This window comes from Cyclopterus lumpus, chromosome 4, assembly GCF_009769545.1.
Source record: "Cyclopterus lumpus isolate fCycLum1 chromosome 4, fCycLum1.pri, whole genome shotgun sequence".
Classification (NCBI taxonomy): Eukaryota; Metazoa; Chordata; class Actinopteri; order Perciformes; family Cyclopteridae; genus Cyclopterus; species Cyclopterus lumpus.
In genome coordinates, this window is record NC_046969.1 from 8,783,836 (window position 1) to 8,802,308 (window position 18,473).

Sequence of the window (18,473 nt, forward strand, 5' to 3'; positions counted from 1 at the left end):
ATATAAAGACGAGGGGCGCTTACACCAACTAACAAGGTGCATCAGCAACAACCACTGCTGTAGATAATGGCATGTAAAGGCTTTGTCAAACACACTTTATTCAAAACTCAAGAACAAGCTGCGATCCATGCATGCAATCGAATGAAGTCATAGTATAAAAAACACGTACAATCTTGTCAAAATTAAAGAACGAAAGAGCGGCTGAGTGACCACATTGTACTCGGCAGTGCGTGGACTGGTAGTTGTGTTAGCCGTTAGCCAAACACAGCGTCCAAACTGTCCACCACCACAAAATAAGAAAAGGAAAGTCCTCCGTTTTGTATCCATTGCCCTCCTCACAGCCGCAAATCGCTCCAACAACAGCTGCTTCCTCCGCATGTCTGGAGTAGTAGAATAAAAAAGAAATGCTGAATTTTACTGCACAACAGCTGCATAGACAAGGCTAGTAACACTTATAATGTTGAAACGAATCCCTGGTAGACCTGGCCATTTGTTTTCTTCTGGAAAAAGGGTCACACGAGCATCGACGTTAACATTTCCAAAGCTTCGGCCTGTCCACCCTACGAGGTGCCATATTATGTACAAAAGGTGTCACTTCAGTACCATTTGTACATCATAGCATTCTGAGACGAAATGGCACAAATATTTATGTTAACAATTGGAACTGTTGCTTTTAGCCTCTAAAAATCTCTTCTTGTGTTAGTACTGGCTGCATGTGTGATGTTGACGGGCGCACACTCTGAAAAATGGCCGAGGAGAAAAAGAAAGAAAAAGAAAAACTGCCGCCCCACACGATTGTGTCTCGCTGCACCATGTGTGTCCTTTTGTCCCTCCCGGCCTGTGATAACAATATCCACCATGTAGGTTTCGTGTTCTTTGACTGCATCAATGGGGAAGGAAGACCCACACTGTAACTGCTGCTCTGCAGGTGGAAATGGGGCTCATTCCTAAATGAAGATGGGATTATTATCACATTCTCACTCTAAAACGCATCCAAAAGGCTTGTCCGGTCTCCCAGAAAGAATCACACGTTACTTACAAGCTAAAAGAAGCAGGATGACTGACACACACACACACACACACACACACACACACACAGTGTGAGGTGCAATGACAACAGAAATGAACTCCAGTCTGCATGCAGCTCTCCCCTCCCCCTTGCTAGGGTTACTGGTCTCTTGGAGTGACAGATTGCATTGGAAAGCCCAGCTCTGCCTCACAAGGCCTATGTGAGGTCAGCGAGACTGGCTGTCTGTCGGTGACAGATGGTGGCATCATGGAGGCCCTGCCAGTCAGCCTCGCTTGATGGGCAGCTAAACCTGCTCTGGGCAGCTTGTGTCCGCGAATGCAGTGGGTCAGCGAGGTCAACTGCATTTAAAAATAAATAAAATAAAATGTGAAGGATATCGCCGAAGTCAGAATTCCAACCGAAGAAAGAATCTCTTTAGATGGTAAGGTCACATTGACCAAAAAAAACTACATGATGACAATTATAAACTACAACTAGTTTGGTTTAGGAAGATCGGCTGACAAAACTCTAAAATTTCAGCATGAAACAAATTATCATTGGGCCGTAAGTCATGACGCGATGCCAAAAATCATTAAAACGTTAGTTGACCAAGACCAATGTCATAATACCTCCTGACACCAATTTCAATTAGGTTTGACTAATTGATCTTTAAGTGCCTAACATATTATCACACCCACCCAACAGATGCTGATGAAGCCATTACTTTAAATGTATTTATTATATTTATTCTACAGGCTTTACACGACGATGAGGTCCCAGATTAAAGCCTTGTTTTCAGTTGTTGAGAGTGGTTTTATTGTAGTAAGCCGTTAATCCGCGTACCCTTACCTAAGAACCCGACGAGCATCTATTTCCAGCAACAGACTGAGGAAGCGGAGGCAGTCCAAACAGGATGAGCCCACTTATTGACAGCAGGGGGTATTAGGTGACCTCGGGTAGGTGTGAGTAAGGCTGGAGTCTCGGGTTTGAAGATGTGGCAAACTCCACTACCTGTGTAAGCTCACAATGGCCTGCCAGCACACCACACAACTTGTATACAGAAGGAAATAAATATGGCTTAATAGTATGTTAGTAGTCATATCGGTGACACTTAACAGGACAGAACTTGGTGGTTGGTTGGGAGGTGTGAACACATTGAGCAACTGAAGCTTCAGCTCCTTGACGAGCTCTGGCGGATAAAAGAAATAGTTTTTCAACTCGGGCCTCATCTTCCAAGCTGTCGTCATCATTACAGTTCACTGCCAACTGTCAAACGCCTTCCTGGCCCTCAAATAAGTATGTTTTCACAGTGTGTTGAATCTGGACATATAATTGGCTCCTATAGACCATTATTGTCAGACACCTTGGAAGAGCTCGTCCATGCGATGTTTAAAAAGATACTTCCTTTGAAAGGAAAAAGAGGACCAGAGAAAATAAACAAAATGCAACTACAAAAAAAATGCATGGTGAATTAGTTATGCTGAGATATATTTTAAGTATTAAAACCCTTTCCCACTGGAATAAAAAACCTGCTAACAACTGTCTTTTGTCTTTGGCAGGAAAAGGTACAAATGAAGTCATTCCCGGACTCAATGAACATAATAAACTAGAATGGTCGCCTGACTGTTATATGCCTCCGCTAACCAGTCATGTTTATGTTTACATCCATGACGGCGACGGACACCATGAAAAACAAAAAAGGGCCTCCTGCCACAACTGCCGCTGATGTGGAGGAGATCTCTTGACAATTAATGTACCTCACATACAATTAATATGCGCTCCTAAAAGCTACCTAGGGCTGTCGCAATAACCGCGATATTGCAAAGCCTACAATATTGAAAAGACAACTGTAGGGAACGGCGAGCAATCGCCACAACCGCTTTGCTTGCATGTTTGGTGTTTTTTTTCCTCTTTCTTCTGGTCGGCGAAAGTTTGAACTTGTTCAACTTTGCGGGAAATTGCTGTGCTCGTTACCGTCACTTTTTACCCAGCCGCCCGATCTCAATGGAAGAGGGGCGGGACAAATACCACAAAGGCCGACCATCACATCCTACAAAAAACTACAATGGAGGAGAAATGAGTACGAACACAACTCGGTCTTCGCTCACCAACCGATTCAACCTTCAGTTCGTCCAGAGCAAGTATTTTCTTCATGCTGACATCTTTTTACTTCTTCTTTATTCTAACCAGACACATCCAAGGAAAACAACACTGCCCCTTATTGCACTTCTGTGTTCTGCATTTAACAATAAACAAGTATTTAATTTGTTTTAACTGTCGTCTTTGTCAGTTCACTAACAATAATAATAAACACAAATAAATGATAACTAAAATCTGGATGAATGTAATTTGCACAAAAAAAGGGGACAATAATACAGCATATGTTAAGCCAATCATTATCACCACGAGCAAAAGTCCTTCAGAACTAAAGCTACCAGACACCACTGAGTGAAACAATCATTTTACCCCGCTGGTTATCGTAAAACAAACTCCATTCAAATAGAATTAAACTAAATAAAACGCCATCTGTGTTGGTCTTTCCACTATTCCGAACAATCGTCATCATCTCCGGTTTGAGAGGTCGAAAGAGAGCCTGAATAAGTAACAGATATAAAAAGAAGTCACCAACTGGCAATTTCACTGTTTACCAACCCCGTTTCCAGCGCGTTTGTGGCATCCAGTTGGTGTGGAAGATCCGGTGCATCACAAGTTCACTCAAGATATATTTTAAGATTTTGTACGATCAAATCCTGTCTCATAACTTTCCCCGAAACAAGCAGCAGTCAGTCAGCAAAAACAAAATGTGGCTAATTTTCGGCTCTTACAAAGCTCAAAGACGTTTAATTCTGTATCTCACTATTATCTAGGTCTTATCTCTATTAAACTATCTCACTTTCTGCGTCTTCATTCCTGCCTCTTACACTCTCAGACTAATTTGTTTTTGTAAATCAGGGTTAACCAGGGACGAATATTTATGTCTGAAATAATTGTGGTGTATTTTGAGAATGGGGCCAGCGGAAGAGGAGGCTATTTTATAGAAAAACTGCTGCACTGATCAATAATGTGAGCTCAATTATTTCGAATAGGTTCGAGCTTTAAGTCTCAGAAGTATATAATATCGCAACTACAACATAAGCCAGCGTATAATAAAGAGACACATTGCTTATACAAAAAAAAAAAAAAGTAACACGCATTTTCGAACACAACACAGCAAATCTGATGGGAAGCGTGTGAAGCGGTGTATTCGTGGTAAGTTGCAACATCAACATACACACAAACTGAATTAAACACCCTGGATCGCGGCTATACAATGTTCAAAAAAAGCAGAGCGGAATCGCCAGCCGTGTACCGGGAGGAGTGCCCAGGAGGCCATCTTCCCGAGGTCACACTATGTAAACAAACTTCGACACACACGAGAGGTCAGAAAATGGTTGCTCATGTGTCTTCTTTTTGAAGCGCATGACTTTTGACAACAGGCATTTTGTTGTTATTTATAGTTATGAATAATGATTTTATCCCCAATTAATGAACTTACTATTTCAGTGCACTGAAAAAAGGTTTATTGTAGAACTGTAAAAATATGCTGCCACCATGACATATCATTATATCCTTACATGACAATAGACTATTACTTCCTGTGCCATTTGCAACAATTACCAGATTTTTTGTTGTGCACCCGTGCTTGTAGGCTTGTTATGTAAATAGCACACTGGATGACTAAGGACTACAGTGATGCGTTATAGCATCATGAGTGAAATAAACAAACATAGCCGAGGGCTCTGCAGTGAGGGAAACAAAGCCTTCCAATGTGGCCGACCTGACACCAACACAGCCAGTTGCCAAAATGGGTTGAAGCTGTCACAGCAAAGCATCTTGGTTTCGACCAGAGAACCAAGTAAACAATGTCACTAAGTCGGTCAGAAAGTCCTTGGCTAGCCAAGCGCAAATAAACACAACCGTCACCATGGAGACCGAGCGCTTCTATGGATCCTGTCCTGCATTGTGCAGTGCCGAGTTAGTGTTCGCAGGACAATCTGCTGGATTCTTTAACAGTTCAAAACAGGGAGTGCTTTTTCTCTCAATAGAAATCAAACTTTGTGGTAATCACGGATAGTTCCGAGACCAAAAAATAAACTTGCATACAACACGTTTGTTCTCCTTCAGACACATGGGAGAGGAAGCGATACAGCAAGCAACAGGTTTTATGGGAGATGTGGTCCAAATGCAGGGGGGGGGGGGCTGTGGCACTAACAACACCACATCTGTGTTATGGAAACTCCAACCTCGACCTGACCAAACTCCATGGCACACTAGCCGGAGAATTAATCGAGGTCTTAGTTAGTTGCCTTCCTCATATTTTGGTACTTTGTTCCTTTGTTTACTTTCTCGACCTGTCTCAGACATTTAAACAATGGGCAACATATCCTTTAAAAAAAAAAAAATTTAATTTAAAAAAGAAACCGCCCGAAAGGAAAACAACTCATTCACCAATTTGGCCGGAGCAAACCAATTAGCGGGTTTGTAAAGGTCCAGAATAAACGTGTTTATTTTCACTATTGATGTTGGTAAAACGTCAGTAGTAAGCTGCATCAGATTGTAGAGGGGACTCTGAACAACATATCTGCTACATTCCCAATGAGAACATAAAATATACCTAATATGGTTATAAGCCAGCAACTGTCCTGTAACTCAAATAAAGTGAGAAAATAGATGCTCACAAATAACCTAATCTAGACAATTAAAGAATGCAAACGTAAACAAAGACATTTTTCCGAGAATGAACAAACAACTAATGACAGGTTGTTCAAAAGCCATTTTGTGACTTTCTGCATGACCTAGGATGTGAATATACAGTATGTAGGTGGAAACGTTTTCCAGATGGATCACTCACCACAGTAGTAAGTCTGTATGCCCCACCGTATGTTCAGTCGGGGCCTTGTACCATGGGCTCAGAACCTGCAGCCACAAGAGGAAGGAGACAGTCAGGGGCTTTTGAACCAGATTAGATTAGAGACAACCGAATAATTTCGGTGAATGCTTTGGCAATCGGCGTTACTATTGCACCGAAACTCAAAAAGGTCACATGGTATGATTAAAAAGACAGCAATTATACACTCTGATTTATACCGAAACACAACCCCAAAGTCTCAGAGTTTTGATGGTCACCGTATGAGAATATTCAACACACAAACCATATCTGACAGATCTCCAGAAGTAACTGGAAGATTCGTATATGTGGTATTTGCCTGAATGAACAAAGCTGTATTTGATGACAAATTGTGAAATAAAAAAAAATCTTTTTAAAAAGCAGGCAATTCAATCAATTGAAAACATGTGTGTCAGAAAAGACAAGTAAAACATGTTAGGAAAGGTTTGAGCTCTAATAAGCATGTGCAAACAATGCAACACAGATTCCCGCTGACACGCTCATATTATTTAATTACTGACAGTTGCTCGTGGTTACCAGTCAATAAACATAACCGAACAGCAGCAACGGGCAGGAAAGGAAAGGGGGAGGCTATCAAGAGAACGGATGTAAACAATGCTGGTTATAAACTCTGTAAGGTGACAGAAATGCATTTTTGTTGACAAACAAATGCTTCATGGGGGGACACGTCGAACATAAACATAACTGCGCAACTGCACCGGGCGACTTACTAGGGACCAGGAGCCCTTCTCCCCGGCTCCACCTACGTCGGTAAACACCATCAAAACGTAAAATAATTCATCTCCATGACTAATTCCATGAAGCAGCCGGCCGTAAACGGGGACTGAGTGGTCTAACCATGTGACTCGCACTCATTCAGAAGTCTGAACAATGGTTCACCTCTTCAGCGCGAGGACAGAGGGAGACAGCCCACCGCTAGAACACGTTCACTGCAAACACCCACGACACCATTGGCACCGTTAAATAAACGTTAACAGGAGGTGTAGAAGTGAAGCAATGCATCGCGATCAACACTAACTTTGTGAAGCCCATTATGGGCCTCATTTGTAGTCGTACTGTGATTCAGTTCTATGGTAATTATTACAACTGCAGACTGGGGTGGTGATAGAAGGTTGCTGGATTGCATAATGCTAAGAAGTGGACCCGGAAATCACTGATCATTTCCCGACTCCTTCTCTTGCCTCACTGCTTCCTTCCCTTATTTTCCCTGACCCTCGATTCCTTTTCTTTTAGTCATCCTTTCCCTCCGTCCTGTATCTGCTGCCCCTCTCTCTCACACACAGTGTTGGAGAGGCTGTGTGGCAGAGACTGCAGAGCAAAGGGAAAGATAGTGTTACCACAAGGAAAGCAAGAGTAGTTGGGTGCGGCTAGGGGAAATGCTGAAAGTGTTGTGGGGTGCCAAGGGCTGAATGGAGAACACGGCCCTGGCATGACGGGAATGAGGTTCGTAAGTCATTTCGTGAAATATGAAACGCGTGAAGTCGAAGTTATCCACATGCGTTATCCACATGATACTCCTAAATAAGGTGACATATGCGGTCATTTCTTTGTGATCGTGGAAGTTACTTTCAGGTGGATGCGGAGCAGAAATGCACCTTCGCAAAGGGCGCGTATCCATTATTTTGGGTGTTTGCACACTCGTGTTGAGACTTTGTTTCTAGTACTCAGTTACTTTCCATCACTGATGGCTAACTGGGAAAGTTGATAGCACCAATGCTACCAGTGGATCTGTGTGGCAGCAGGCTGGGTGGGTGGGCAGTGGAAGTTTCCCCATTTGTCGATGGCTATGTTTTATGTAATTTCCAGTAAAAATCACAACATAAATCGTGTTTTCTGTTCGCTATGAAAGTCTGTAGATAACAATTAGTACTGACCTATCTTTTAAGTGGTTAGGTCGCCAGTCTGATGTCAAGCGCACAGCTGATGGGTACGCGGTTTGTTTACAGGACGTAATGCATTGCTCGCTCCATCCTGCTACAAAACGCACAAGCTAGGCTCGGGCAGTATATTGCGGCGTACCAGGATATTTTGAAATCCCAACAATATGATTTTCAGTAATATCACAAATAAAGACGCTCAGCTCTCCATGATGCTGTGTCGATGTGAATCGTTATAGCGCCACCATAGTTATACACGCCACCAGAGGGCGGTCTCTGAGATGAAGCCGGCAGGCAAGTTCAGAAAGATGCCGCCTGCGAGTGGTGGAGATATCGTAAGGTTTTGGGGGTATTTGGAGTTTCAGACTGTCAAACAACAAAGTTTATAGCCACATAATTGTATTCAACTGCCAGCCTGCCGCCACCGGCCCAATTTAGCTGACCAACAGGGGGTATGGCACTGCGAAACATTAGCAGCGAGTGAGTGAGAGTGAGAATATGAAGTAATGTTACAGCTGCGATGTCCAGTAGGACCGGGGATGGTTGCAAGAAGGGTTGGGTCAAAGCACACGGGGCAAGCTGCACTTTAAAAGTATTTCACAGACCCACAAACTCTATAAGCATATCATGCACACACACTTCTGAAAGTGAAAGCAATTCAAATCAAGATGGTAGTGGCAGCGCTGCTAATACCTATTTCTTCTCACTAAAGACAGCCCACCTTAAATCAATACGTTTTTGAGTGTTACAGACACCCTGAAATGACTGTTATAATGAGAATTGTCTTCAAAGAAGCATATCAGTACATCAGAACAATTGCTCTCAACACAGCCGTCTGTCTAAACCGGAGACAGACTTCTGTGCTCGTTGCTCTTAAACCTAAGAGACACAAACATTGTCACAGTAATTCCCAGTGAACGTTCCTACACTTGTGTTCTCAAAGTTTCAGTGAAGGCCAAGACGTTTCCGTGACATGTTACCCGCCTATAACAAAGTAAAAAAGATGGCATGGAGGATTGTTGGTGGTTTAAGCTGACCTCATGGCAGATGACATGATTTTCTTTTGGGACTGGGGTAAAATATAAAAGACTGGAGCCTTATATACACCAGCGGATCGGTAATCACCATCGGCGTGAAAAGAAAGGTGTGAACGTGGCCCCCCTAATATATATATATATATATATATATATATATATATATATATATATATATTTGCTCCCACTTCTTTTGCTGATTCGGTAACCATGATACTAATATAAAATAATAATTTCTGTCAGCTTTAGCCTTAAAATGGTGAGCATTCCCTAAGACCAGGAGTCCACCCACCAGTCTGACAACACTGGATTCCTCTCCTCTCCCCTCATGGAGAAACCCTGTCTAGTAGAACACTACATCAAAGTTGCGGAGAGCTTGTTGCCGGTGAGATCGGTCGGTGGGACATTAGCTCTTTGCAATGTACCCGGCAATGATATAAAAAGTATGCTGCATGCCGCTTTAGCATAACGGCAGAAATATATGAGTCTCAAACATCTGCCACAGCCTGGAGAGGAGAGCGCATCCATTATGATTACCGTAAGGTGCTGCACGGTCCACAGAAGCCGGACGTTGCACAGATTGTCTCTATTTTCTGTTTATTGCTTCGGTATGCCGCCCGTCAAAATGGAAACAACCGAGATGCACTGATCAGACTCTTCCCATACCTAGGTTTTGGGTATCGGCCGATATCGAGTACCAATCAAACACCAGTGGTGAATTATGCCTCACTGTGTGGAAGAGTCTGCGATCATTAATTTATGTGGGAGGCAACAGCAGAGTTGACTAGAACTTAAATAAACCAATAAAGTCTCCAGTTCCAAATCCTGCATAACCAACTGCATTATTATTATTATTGGAAACAACTCAATATATAGAAAATGAGCTGGCACACAATCATGCGCTACAAAGTATGTGAGGCTGTTAGTCTTTCTAGGACATTATTTTGCATGTGGACATCAAGTGCACACATTTTTCATTAAACAAGCCAGCTGGAAACATTTGAAAAATAACCAGGTATTAATCAGCAAGTAAGCTAGAGACAGCTGATAAAATCTGCAAGCTACTGTCGGGATTTCCACCAGCAAAGTCAAAGGGGAACAGTTTCTTTTTTTTAACTGTCGATTGAGTGGAAAATATGCCATCATTCTTATCAACAAATACCTACGCGCCGTGCAAAGTTTGATGTGCTTAGCAATACCAACAATTTAAGTTACTCATGTAAAGCAGAAAAGGGCTCCAGATACGAATAAAAAGAACCCCATTCAGCATGAACAGAAAAGTCACATCTTTCAGGTATCGGTGGGCGATCTTCCACTGCACAAGCAGAATAATTAATGTGAACACAGCACCCCTTTTAGAAGCACAGGCCAAATGTACACGCCCAGTGCGTCTGCCATCAACATGGACAAAGCTTGCGTTTAAAAAAACTAGTCTGTTGTGTATATTCTGAGCAAAGCCTGCTCGTGATTCTGCCCAATGATAAGGTTTTTCTGCTGCAGTCTTAGGCCTCGGCGTTAGTTGCAGCCCTAAACTGCACTATGGTTTAAGTTGAGCCGGGATCATCTTTTTTAGTGTTTAGAGGAATCTGGTGCTGCACAACACGGTGAACCCATTGAAACAAAAGGAGTTATTTTTTTAACCAGCACTATTGTTGGTCTAAATGCTGCCTACATGTGAAAATGGACTAGTTTAACCTCACTTGTAGCCAGTATTTAAGCTACACTGCTAACCACAATGCTTCAGATTTCGGTTGAATACAGAATCTGTTTAGATAATCAGTTGATCACAACCCGCAAATAAAAACTTCTGGGCTACAGTTGGATCACTCGCTATAAACCGAGCAGTCATTTTGTTCTATTGGGTTATCATCCATACCCGTGTTGTGATAAAGATATTATTTCTAACATTTAGCAGACTTAAAAGTGCCTTTAACCATGTAGGTGCAAAAAAAGTGGAAGAATAACTCAAGCACATCAACTTCAACAAATATGCCGATCTACTTGAAGTACTATTTTTTTTATTCTATTATATATCAGATGTATCATAGGTGATCCGGCATCTCTAATTTACATGGCCATGTGAACTGAGATTTTCCAGAGGTTGGGACGGAAGCTGGAGTACAAATAATCACCCTCAGTCCTTCTGCGGGAGGGGGACTGCAAGCCTGTGAACTTCAAAGCCTTGTGGGTAAAGTGGGGGAGGGACACCGCACAGACACATTCTTCACAATGTTGAACTTGACCCCTGAGGTTGCCACACACATCATATGACTGCTGTCAAGGATGCATGTGTGTGTGTGTGTGTGTGGGTGTGTAGGCCCGAGTGCATTTGCAATGCGTGTGTGCTTGTGTCCCTTTAGTTTCCCCTACAGCACATAGAGAATGAAAAGGGGATTATCTCAGTTTTCTTTTTGGTTTTAGGAATGTTCTGTCGAGAAAACTGAAATAATCCCCTTTTTCATCCTCTATGTGCTGTATTGTATCTATTAATTAATATAATGTATTTATTTATGTACTGCATTTACTTACCTTTTCAGAACAAGACACAGCTGGCCATACTGTCGGAACTGTCCTCAGAAAATGAGGAGTTTGGTGTTATGTACCCAACAATGAGCCTGCTGGCGGCCATTGCCCTGACAGTCCCGGTCAGCAGTGTAAACTGCTGTGAGGGGCTTCTCCACCATGAACAGGGTAATACATACTTTTCACAATGGGATTTGCTGCTTTAAGCTATCACTATTTTTAAGCTATCGGCTATCCTTATAAAGCCTAACAGTTCATGTATTTGCAGGTCAAGACAAACAGCCGCAACAGGCTGCAAGGAGACCATCTTGCAGCCTGTCTGCAAATCTCAATAAATGGGCCAGATGTTTCAGACTTCCCATATCGAGAAGCTCTGGAAATGTTCTTTCAAAAGCCAAGAAAAATCCACTGCAGTGACAAAACGTGCACACTTTGTGGTTGTGATTAAAAGAAATGAACACCATGTTTCCTTTAAGTGTTTGTGTTTGTGTCGGTCGGTCCCCCTGAAGCTGTAAACCTAGGGGAAAAAGTGGTTTGAGCAGTCACATCTTCACAAAATAGCATTTACTTGGAGTGGGGGAAATGCATTTAAAAAAAACCACAATATCCGACATGACGACTTATAAAACATACTATATTATTTCTGCTTTTTTAAGTATACAACTCATTTCTTCAACCATTTAAGATCATCATCATGACCAATTTCAACGCACGAAAACAAAAAAATTAAATTAATTATTATTTGTGTTGTCAAAATAAAAAAAAGGAACTTAAATGAAATGATCCATTTGGTTGTTGTTGGGGGTTTTTTGCAGAAGAATGCATCACTGAAATAAATCGACTCATTGGTAAAATCATTGAGAGTTTAATCAAAAGAGTGGCAGCGCTAATTTCCTGTAATTCATCACCTGAACTGCACGAGCCACAGCATTGGGAGGCTGTTTCCACCTAAGACCTCACTGCAGCTACATGTAAAAAAAATAAAATTCTATTGTTTGTTTTTTGCAGCCCTGTTCAAGATATCTTAATGTAACTGGCGAGCTTGGTGAGCAAGCCACTTTAAAACCCTTAAAATGGTAATCAGATATGTTAAAAGTCCAAAAGTACATACTACTTTTCACTCTCTCAACACAAGAGCAAACCTCGAAGGTTTCACCTCTTTCAAACCCGTTAAGATTACATAAAACATAATGATGCTTGTAATTGGCACTGCGGATCCTCCAAATCCTTTAGCTGCAGCATATAAACAAAGTGCTCTTTACTCATTGTTGTCAGACTAAAAATGGCATTTGTTTAAAATGTGTGATTTATGTCAAGTCCTGCCAGGACCACACAATATCAGCTCACTGAATGATTTATGAACAAGAATGTGCCAGCGGGTTGCGACTTTAACTCATTGATCATTTCTGAGGTCGTACTGTGGTGTTGTAGTCGGGTTACATAGTTATACGCGTCTACAGTATTTTTTCCACACCTCTCCACACACACACTTATATTATACAATCCAGCAAATATGTATCTTATCTCCGCGCGCGTAATCCAGAGCTGCTCCACAAAAAGATAGACGTTTTCAGTCACCGCACCGTCTTTTCCATTTTGTCTTTCCCTTTTCAATTCACAACAGTGACGAGCAGCGGTTACATAACTGTACAACTCCAGCGCTGTGATTTAATAAGGCCAGCTAATCAATGTGTCCCGTGTAGATAACATGACTCAGCTGCCTGCTCTGTAGCTAACCATGTGCCTGTGTTCTGTGCTCAACATTCACTGTGGGAAAGCAGCGTCGAGGACAAACTAAGCAAATCCAGAGTACTGTTAACAATCACCTATTTATATTTCAAAGATCCTTCTGGTTACAGCCTAGCAGCAAGGAATATTTAAATGTCCATGTCTTGCTCTCTTCCCAGTCTACAGAAACAAAGTGAAGCAGCAACAAAGACACAGATTACTCTCATCACCACCCCACTTCAAATTCTGGTGTACAGATGTACAGAAACCGTTATTGCCCCGCTGTCAGAGAAGATGGGCCAATGTGAGGATGGTCAACGAGAAATGACAGACAGATTTCTTTGCATCTTTGCCTTGCCCACTTTTCAAGTCAGCTGGGGAAATTGTAAATTATAGCCATTCAAAGGTTCCCGATATTTTACGGATCATAATTGAAAAAAGAAAAACAAGAAATATTCATTTCAAATTTGAGGCAAACGGCAATCACTCCCATCTTTCAACAATGGGGCACCATGAAAGTAAAAGCCCAAAATTTGCTGAAAATTAAAATGTTTTCTTCACATTTTTAGTACTGCAACTGGAGCCATCGATACAACCGTCGGTTTCTGGAAAAGTAAAGTTCTGTATTGACAGGTTTTTTTGGGGGATGTCAAAGAGTGCATTTACATGGACGCGAAAACCCAGTCCATGAGGATACCTTATTTTATTTGTGTAGGCGCCAAGATGCTCACGAAAAACAAACCTGCAACAGGAGATCAGCGCGACGGGGAATATTACTACACTGAACATAAATCTCCCCCTCTCTCCTAAAATCGTGATAGAAAAGAAAAATCATAGGCAACATTATCCGGTTTCTCTTATAGTGCTCAAGCAAGCATATTCATGTTTCTCATTAACAAGATAAGTTCTAGGTATGTATTGATAGCGATACCAGTATCGTGTTCGATACTGTGTACTTGTAAAAATACAACTACCCCATACCACTGCGTCCGCCCTGGTTACGTCCTTCATTTAAGACCGGCCCTAGTGAATGCGAAAAACAGGCAGCCCCTTGTTAGCGGTGGTACAGAGTTAGCAGCCACAATGTTTGTGGGCATTAGTCTCCACCGCAGGAAGTCGAACAAAAGTAACTGTGAATAATTGAAATCGAGTTGGGGTAACCGTCAGAAAGCCATAAACCAACCGGCCACGATTACATCGTATACACGCCTCCTTCACGGCGGCGAGTACAAACTATGCTTCACTCCGTCAGGATTTTCACTGCTCCAATGCTCTGCGTGCATCAAGTAAACACAATGTTGAAGGTTAAAATATCAGCCACTGCATCAAATTGGATGAATAATTTGTTGTTGTCGAAAAGTTAGGAACGTCTGATAAAAATAAAAACATGTTTTCAAAGCCATTGTTGTCACTGTATTGGTATTATTAAGTACTGATATCAGCAAGCACCAGTAAGTACTTGTTTTTGGTCTGGAAAAAAAAAAAGTGGTCTCGGTGCACTCCAAATGAGGGCTTATCCGGGTTTCTGAAAACAGGACATGGTGTTTACATGCTTAAAACACAAACGGGATATTCCAATAACGGTCATTGTAAACACACTATGATAACAAAGCAAAAAAATTAAATGTTCCAAGATGTAGTCTACTTTACTGTCTTTAATGTACTCTGAAGGACCACTTAGACATTTAGAGCTTGGCTTTGAGATGTTTTAGGAGTTTCTCCTCTCAGCTTGGGAGCATCACTACAGAGCGGAAAAATAAGGAAACCACCAAAAAGAAGAGCTTTTGGTGGGGATATTAAAAACATCATCTGCTGTTTGGATGCGGTCGAAGCTAAACGGGTCCTGCAGCTGCCCTAAGACAATTTCAACATCCAACTCATCAAGATGTGGCAATGATTATTTTATTTGCATTAAACAGCTACAGATGACATACGTCATTGACCACAACACTCGCTTGTGTGAGTGTGTGTCTGGCAGCTGTCCTTGCTTGACACACAGGGCCAACCTCAATGCACAAACAAAGAAGGATGTGTTGCTGCGCACCTACAATGGATACAGGACAAAGACTGACAGCTAGCTGACATGCACATATGTTGTGCACTCGTGTCAGAGAAAAAATAACCAGAGTCAGTGATCCAAATCCCCCCCCCCCCCCCCCCCCCCCCGCCTTCAAAGAAAACAAATTCCGTTATACTCGTCATATGGTAGGAAAGAAATGCAAATGTAGTAGATATATTCAACAAGTTCAACCAACTGAACACCTGATAATAAGGGCCAGCTCCAGTCAATGGTGGCTGACAAACCGCAACAGCTAGAGGCAACCTTTGTCCACAGATGGTGTCCACAAATTAAAAAACACAACTACATTCATATAAATACCAAATACTAATATTTGTAAGTATTATTCAGAATCTACTACAAATAGCCCATAATATATATATACACACACACACACACACACACAGAGCCTCTTTTTACCTTTGTAAGTGGCCATGCTTTATGTGTAATAACTGCTCTCAGGTTGTCCAATATATCGATTATTGGATTCAGCACCCTTACCATTATCAGGACACCTTCTCATTCACTATTATTTCCATAACCTACTTTAAGGAGCAACTGCAATATTCGACCAGAACAAATCCACACAGGCCTTAACTAGGAGCAGGGTAATAGAAAATATTCAAAATTGAAAAATAAAAGTTGCGTGATCCAAAAAAACTAATGTTTATATTTGAATTCCATGTTACAATTAATATATTATCGTGATTTCTGACTTTGGTTGAGCAGCCTATTCCATGCTAGCACAGATACTCAAAGCTTATCTGGGACTGGTACATTGTGTCATTGAGTTGAGCTTCACAAGGTTGGCAAGTGGCCCTCCTCTGTGTGTGTGTGTGTGTGTGTGTGTGTGTGTGTGTGTGTGTGTGTGTGTGTGTGTGTGTGTGTGTATGTGTGTGTGTGTGTGTGGGTGTGTGCGTGTGTGCGTGTGTTCACCCCTCCCCCACAGCTTGGAACAACCAGCTGCAACGCACTGTAGAAAGCTTTGAATGAGACTGACACAAAAGGTAATAAAAAAATATAATAAACAATGCACCCTGGCACATATCTGTATGCTCCACTGTATGCTGCAGACAAGCCAGGTGAAACAGCAACATTATCTATGGGCCTGCAAAGCACACTACCTAGAACTGGTAAGTACAACTATGGGACAAAATGCTAACGTTTCTAGAAGTACAGTTTCAGTTTTCATAACTGTAGTTTTTTTAACAACACTAACTTGTGTAACATTTAGGCATCATCAACAAAAAAAAGTACCTTCCAACTGTTTTATTTAAATAAAAAGTAAAAGCGTAAATCCATCATTGAAAAGGTATCTAAAAGAACAATAAACAAAATTAAAATAAATAGTGAGTAAAAAAGTTAGATCCCTGAGTAAAATAAATTAATTTCGATTGGTGATTCTAATAGCTTGAATGCATGTATTGAATCACATCTTCGTGGTGGAGATGTTTAAAAATCACTAAAGGTGGTTAAATTCAAAGCTAGCTGGAGTTGCAGGAAGGAAGGGCGCGCTCACAAACAAACCTACCACGAGAACAGCCCTACGAACACATGCACAGTGTGTTCGCGCGCGCGCGCGCGCGCCTACTCACGCGCTAACGATGCCCATCCCCCACCCCGAGCGGAAAAATACAAATAAACGGTCAAAACATTGCAATAAACCGCTCAAACCTCGCATTTACAGCCGTGCGTGGTTCCGCCACACGTGGGTATAATTTATACTCCAATAATAACGTAAAATGATGATAAACACTCACCTAAAGCTCCAAATCACTCAAGGGGGGTGCCTTCTCCTCTGTGCTCCTAATATGGAATCTCCTCCTCCTCCACCACCGTTGTTTTCTAGCTCTAATTAAACCTCGAAAAAAGCGTTATAACGGCCTTCAGACACGGCCAACCGGTGCTAGGAATCCCCAATGACCGATGTGTTTTGGATACACGGGCATATATGATGATAAATCCCCTAGAAATGAGCTGGATGGACAGTTGGGTCTAGATTGTAGGTTTGCTCGCTAGTAGAGAAAAGAGCCAAACGGTTCAGTAGCAGCCAACGGCTTCAGTCTGAAACACAGAGCAGCTGACCTGCCAGGCGAAAATGAGGTAGGCCTGAGCTCCTCGCTGCAGGAAGCACACTCCAGTCACATAAACATCAAAATGGGTGTCGCAGTAAGGATGATGTAGTCGGGCTGAGGTTGGCGGTTACTCTTCAAAAATAAATAATACAAGTTTAAAGTTTCAATTTGTTTGAGACCAATATGGTTATTTACAGCTCATTGTTATGATTAATGGTATGTATCTATTTTTGGATTGGAGATGTAGTTCGTGCTAGTGTTGCTGTTATTAATGTAATCTACAGTAAAGGAAATGTATAGATTGGTCTACATTTTTATTTTATTTATTTTACACCAAGAATTATGTAATGTAGTTTATGTAGTTTATTATGTAATGTAGCAACAGAAATTTGATTAATTCCATTATTTATTTATTTTTCTCAATTACAATGTAGTATTCTTTATCTTTTTGAATACGTATATTTAACAAAAATCTGGCGACGATAGAAGTAAACAACAACAACAACAAATAGCTGCAGTCATCGGTTGGGGGTGACAGCATCTTTTCAGTGTGAACCCCATTATATGGCTGAGACTGAGTGGGAGGCTTTGCCAGACTGACTGTTAACACATATAGATGTATATTCTGCAGACATAAACAATGAAAAGTTGATATCTACTCAGGAGTGCACGTATGTATTAACTGAAAGCATACAATCGTCAACGTTCACTCACACACACACACACACACACACACACACACACACACTCTCACACACACACACACACACACACACACACACACACACACACACACACACACATAAGGTCAAGCTGAGACAAACAGAAAGCTTGAGGGTGGTGTGTGCTTCAGCGGGGCTGTAACAGGAGAGTGGAGGATGGGTGATTACTTTTTTATAGGGTGGGGTGGCATCAGTGTTTGATTTTTTTCTTCTAAGTGCCCCTGTATATGATATTGATAGTGGCACAATCCTTTTACGTTGTTTTTATTTGCACACTTTCTTTGGAGGAATGCCGCTATCCCAGCACTTGAGTGATTCTACTGCTGCTCTTGTGCCCTATCGCTGCTGACTGAATGAGGAGAAAAACAACGGTGTGGACACAGCTCTAGTGTGGCAAATTGTGAAGTGAAACACCTCAGGGCGAAGCGGTCTACTGTCTGGGTAATGACGTTCTGAGAAACCACAACACAACATCTATATGCAGCACCCAGCCCCAGT

At 41.8% G+C, this 18,473-nt stretch overlaps 1 protein-coding gene across 5 annotated transcripts in view; it reads right to left on the bottom strand.

The window, feature by feature from the left end:
* The window catches only part of LOC117729454 (F-box-like/WD repeat-containing protein TBL1XR1), a 29,689-nt gene extending 12,436 nt beyond the window's left edge, over positions 1-17,253 (bottom strand). For 2 of the 5 annotated variants that reach the window (XM_034530496.1, XM_034530500.1), the window contains exons 1-2: positions 16,939-17,253; positions 5,901-5,965 (exon numbers count right to left, since the gene is read on the bottom strand). The gene's annotated coding sequence lies outside the window, so the exon portion shown is untranslated. The remainder of the gene's footprint in view (positions 1-5,900; positions 5,966-16,938) is intronic. The other 3 variants (XM_034530499.1, XM_034530497.1, XM_034530498.1) reach the window with 2 other exon arrangements.
* Positions 17,254-18,473: the final 1,220 nt, after the last annotated feature.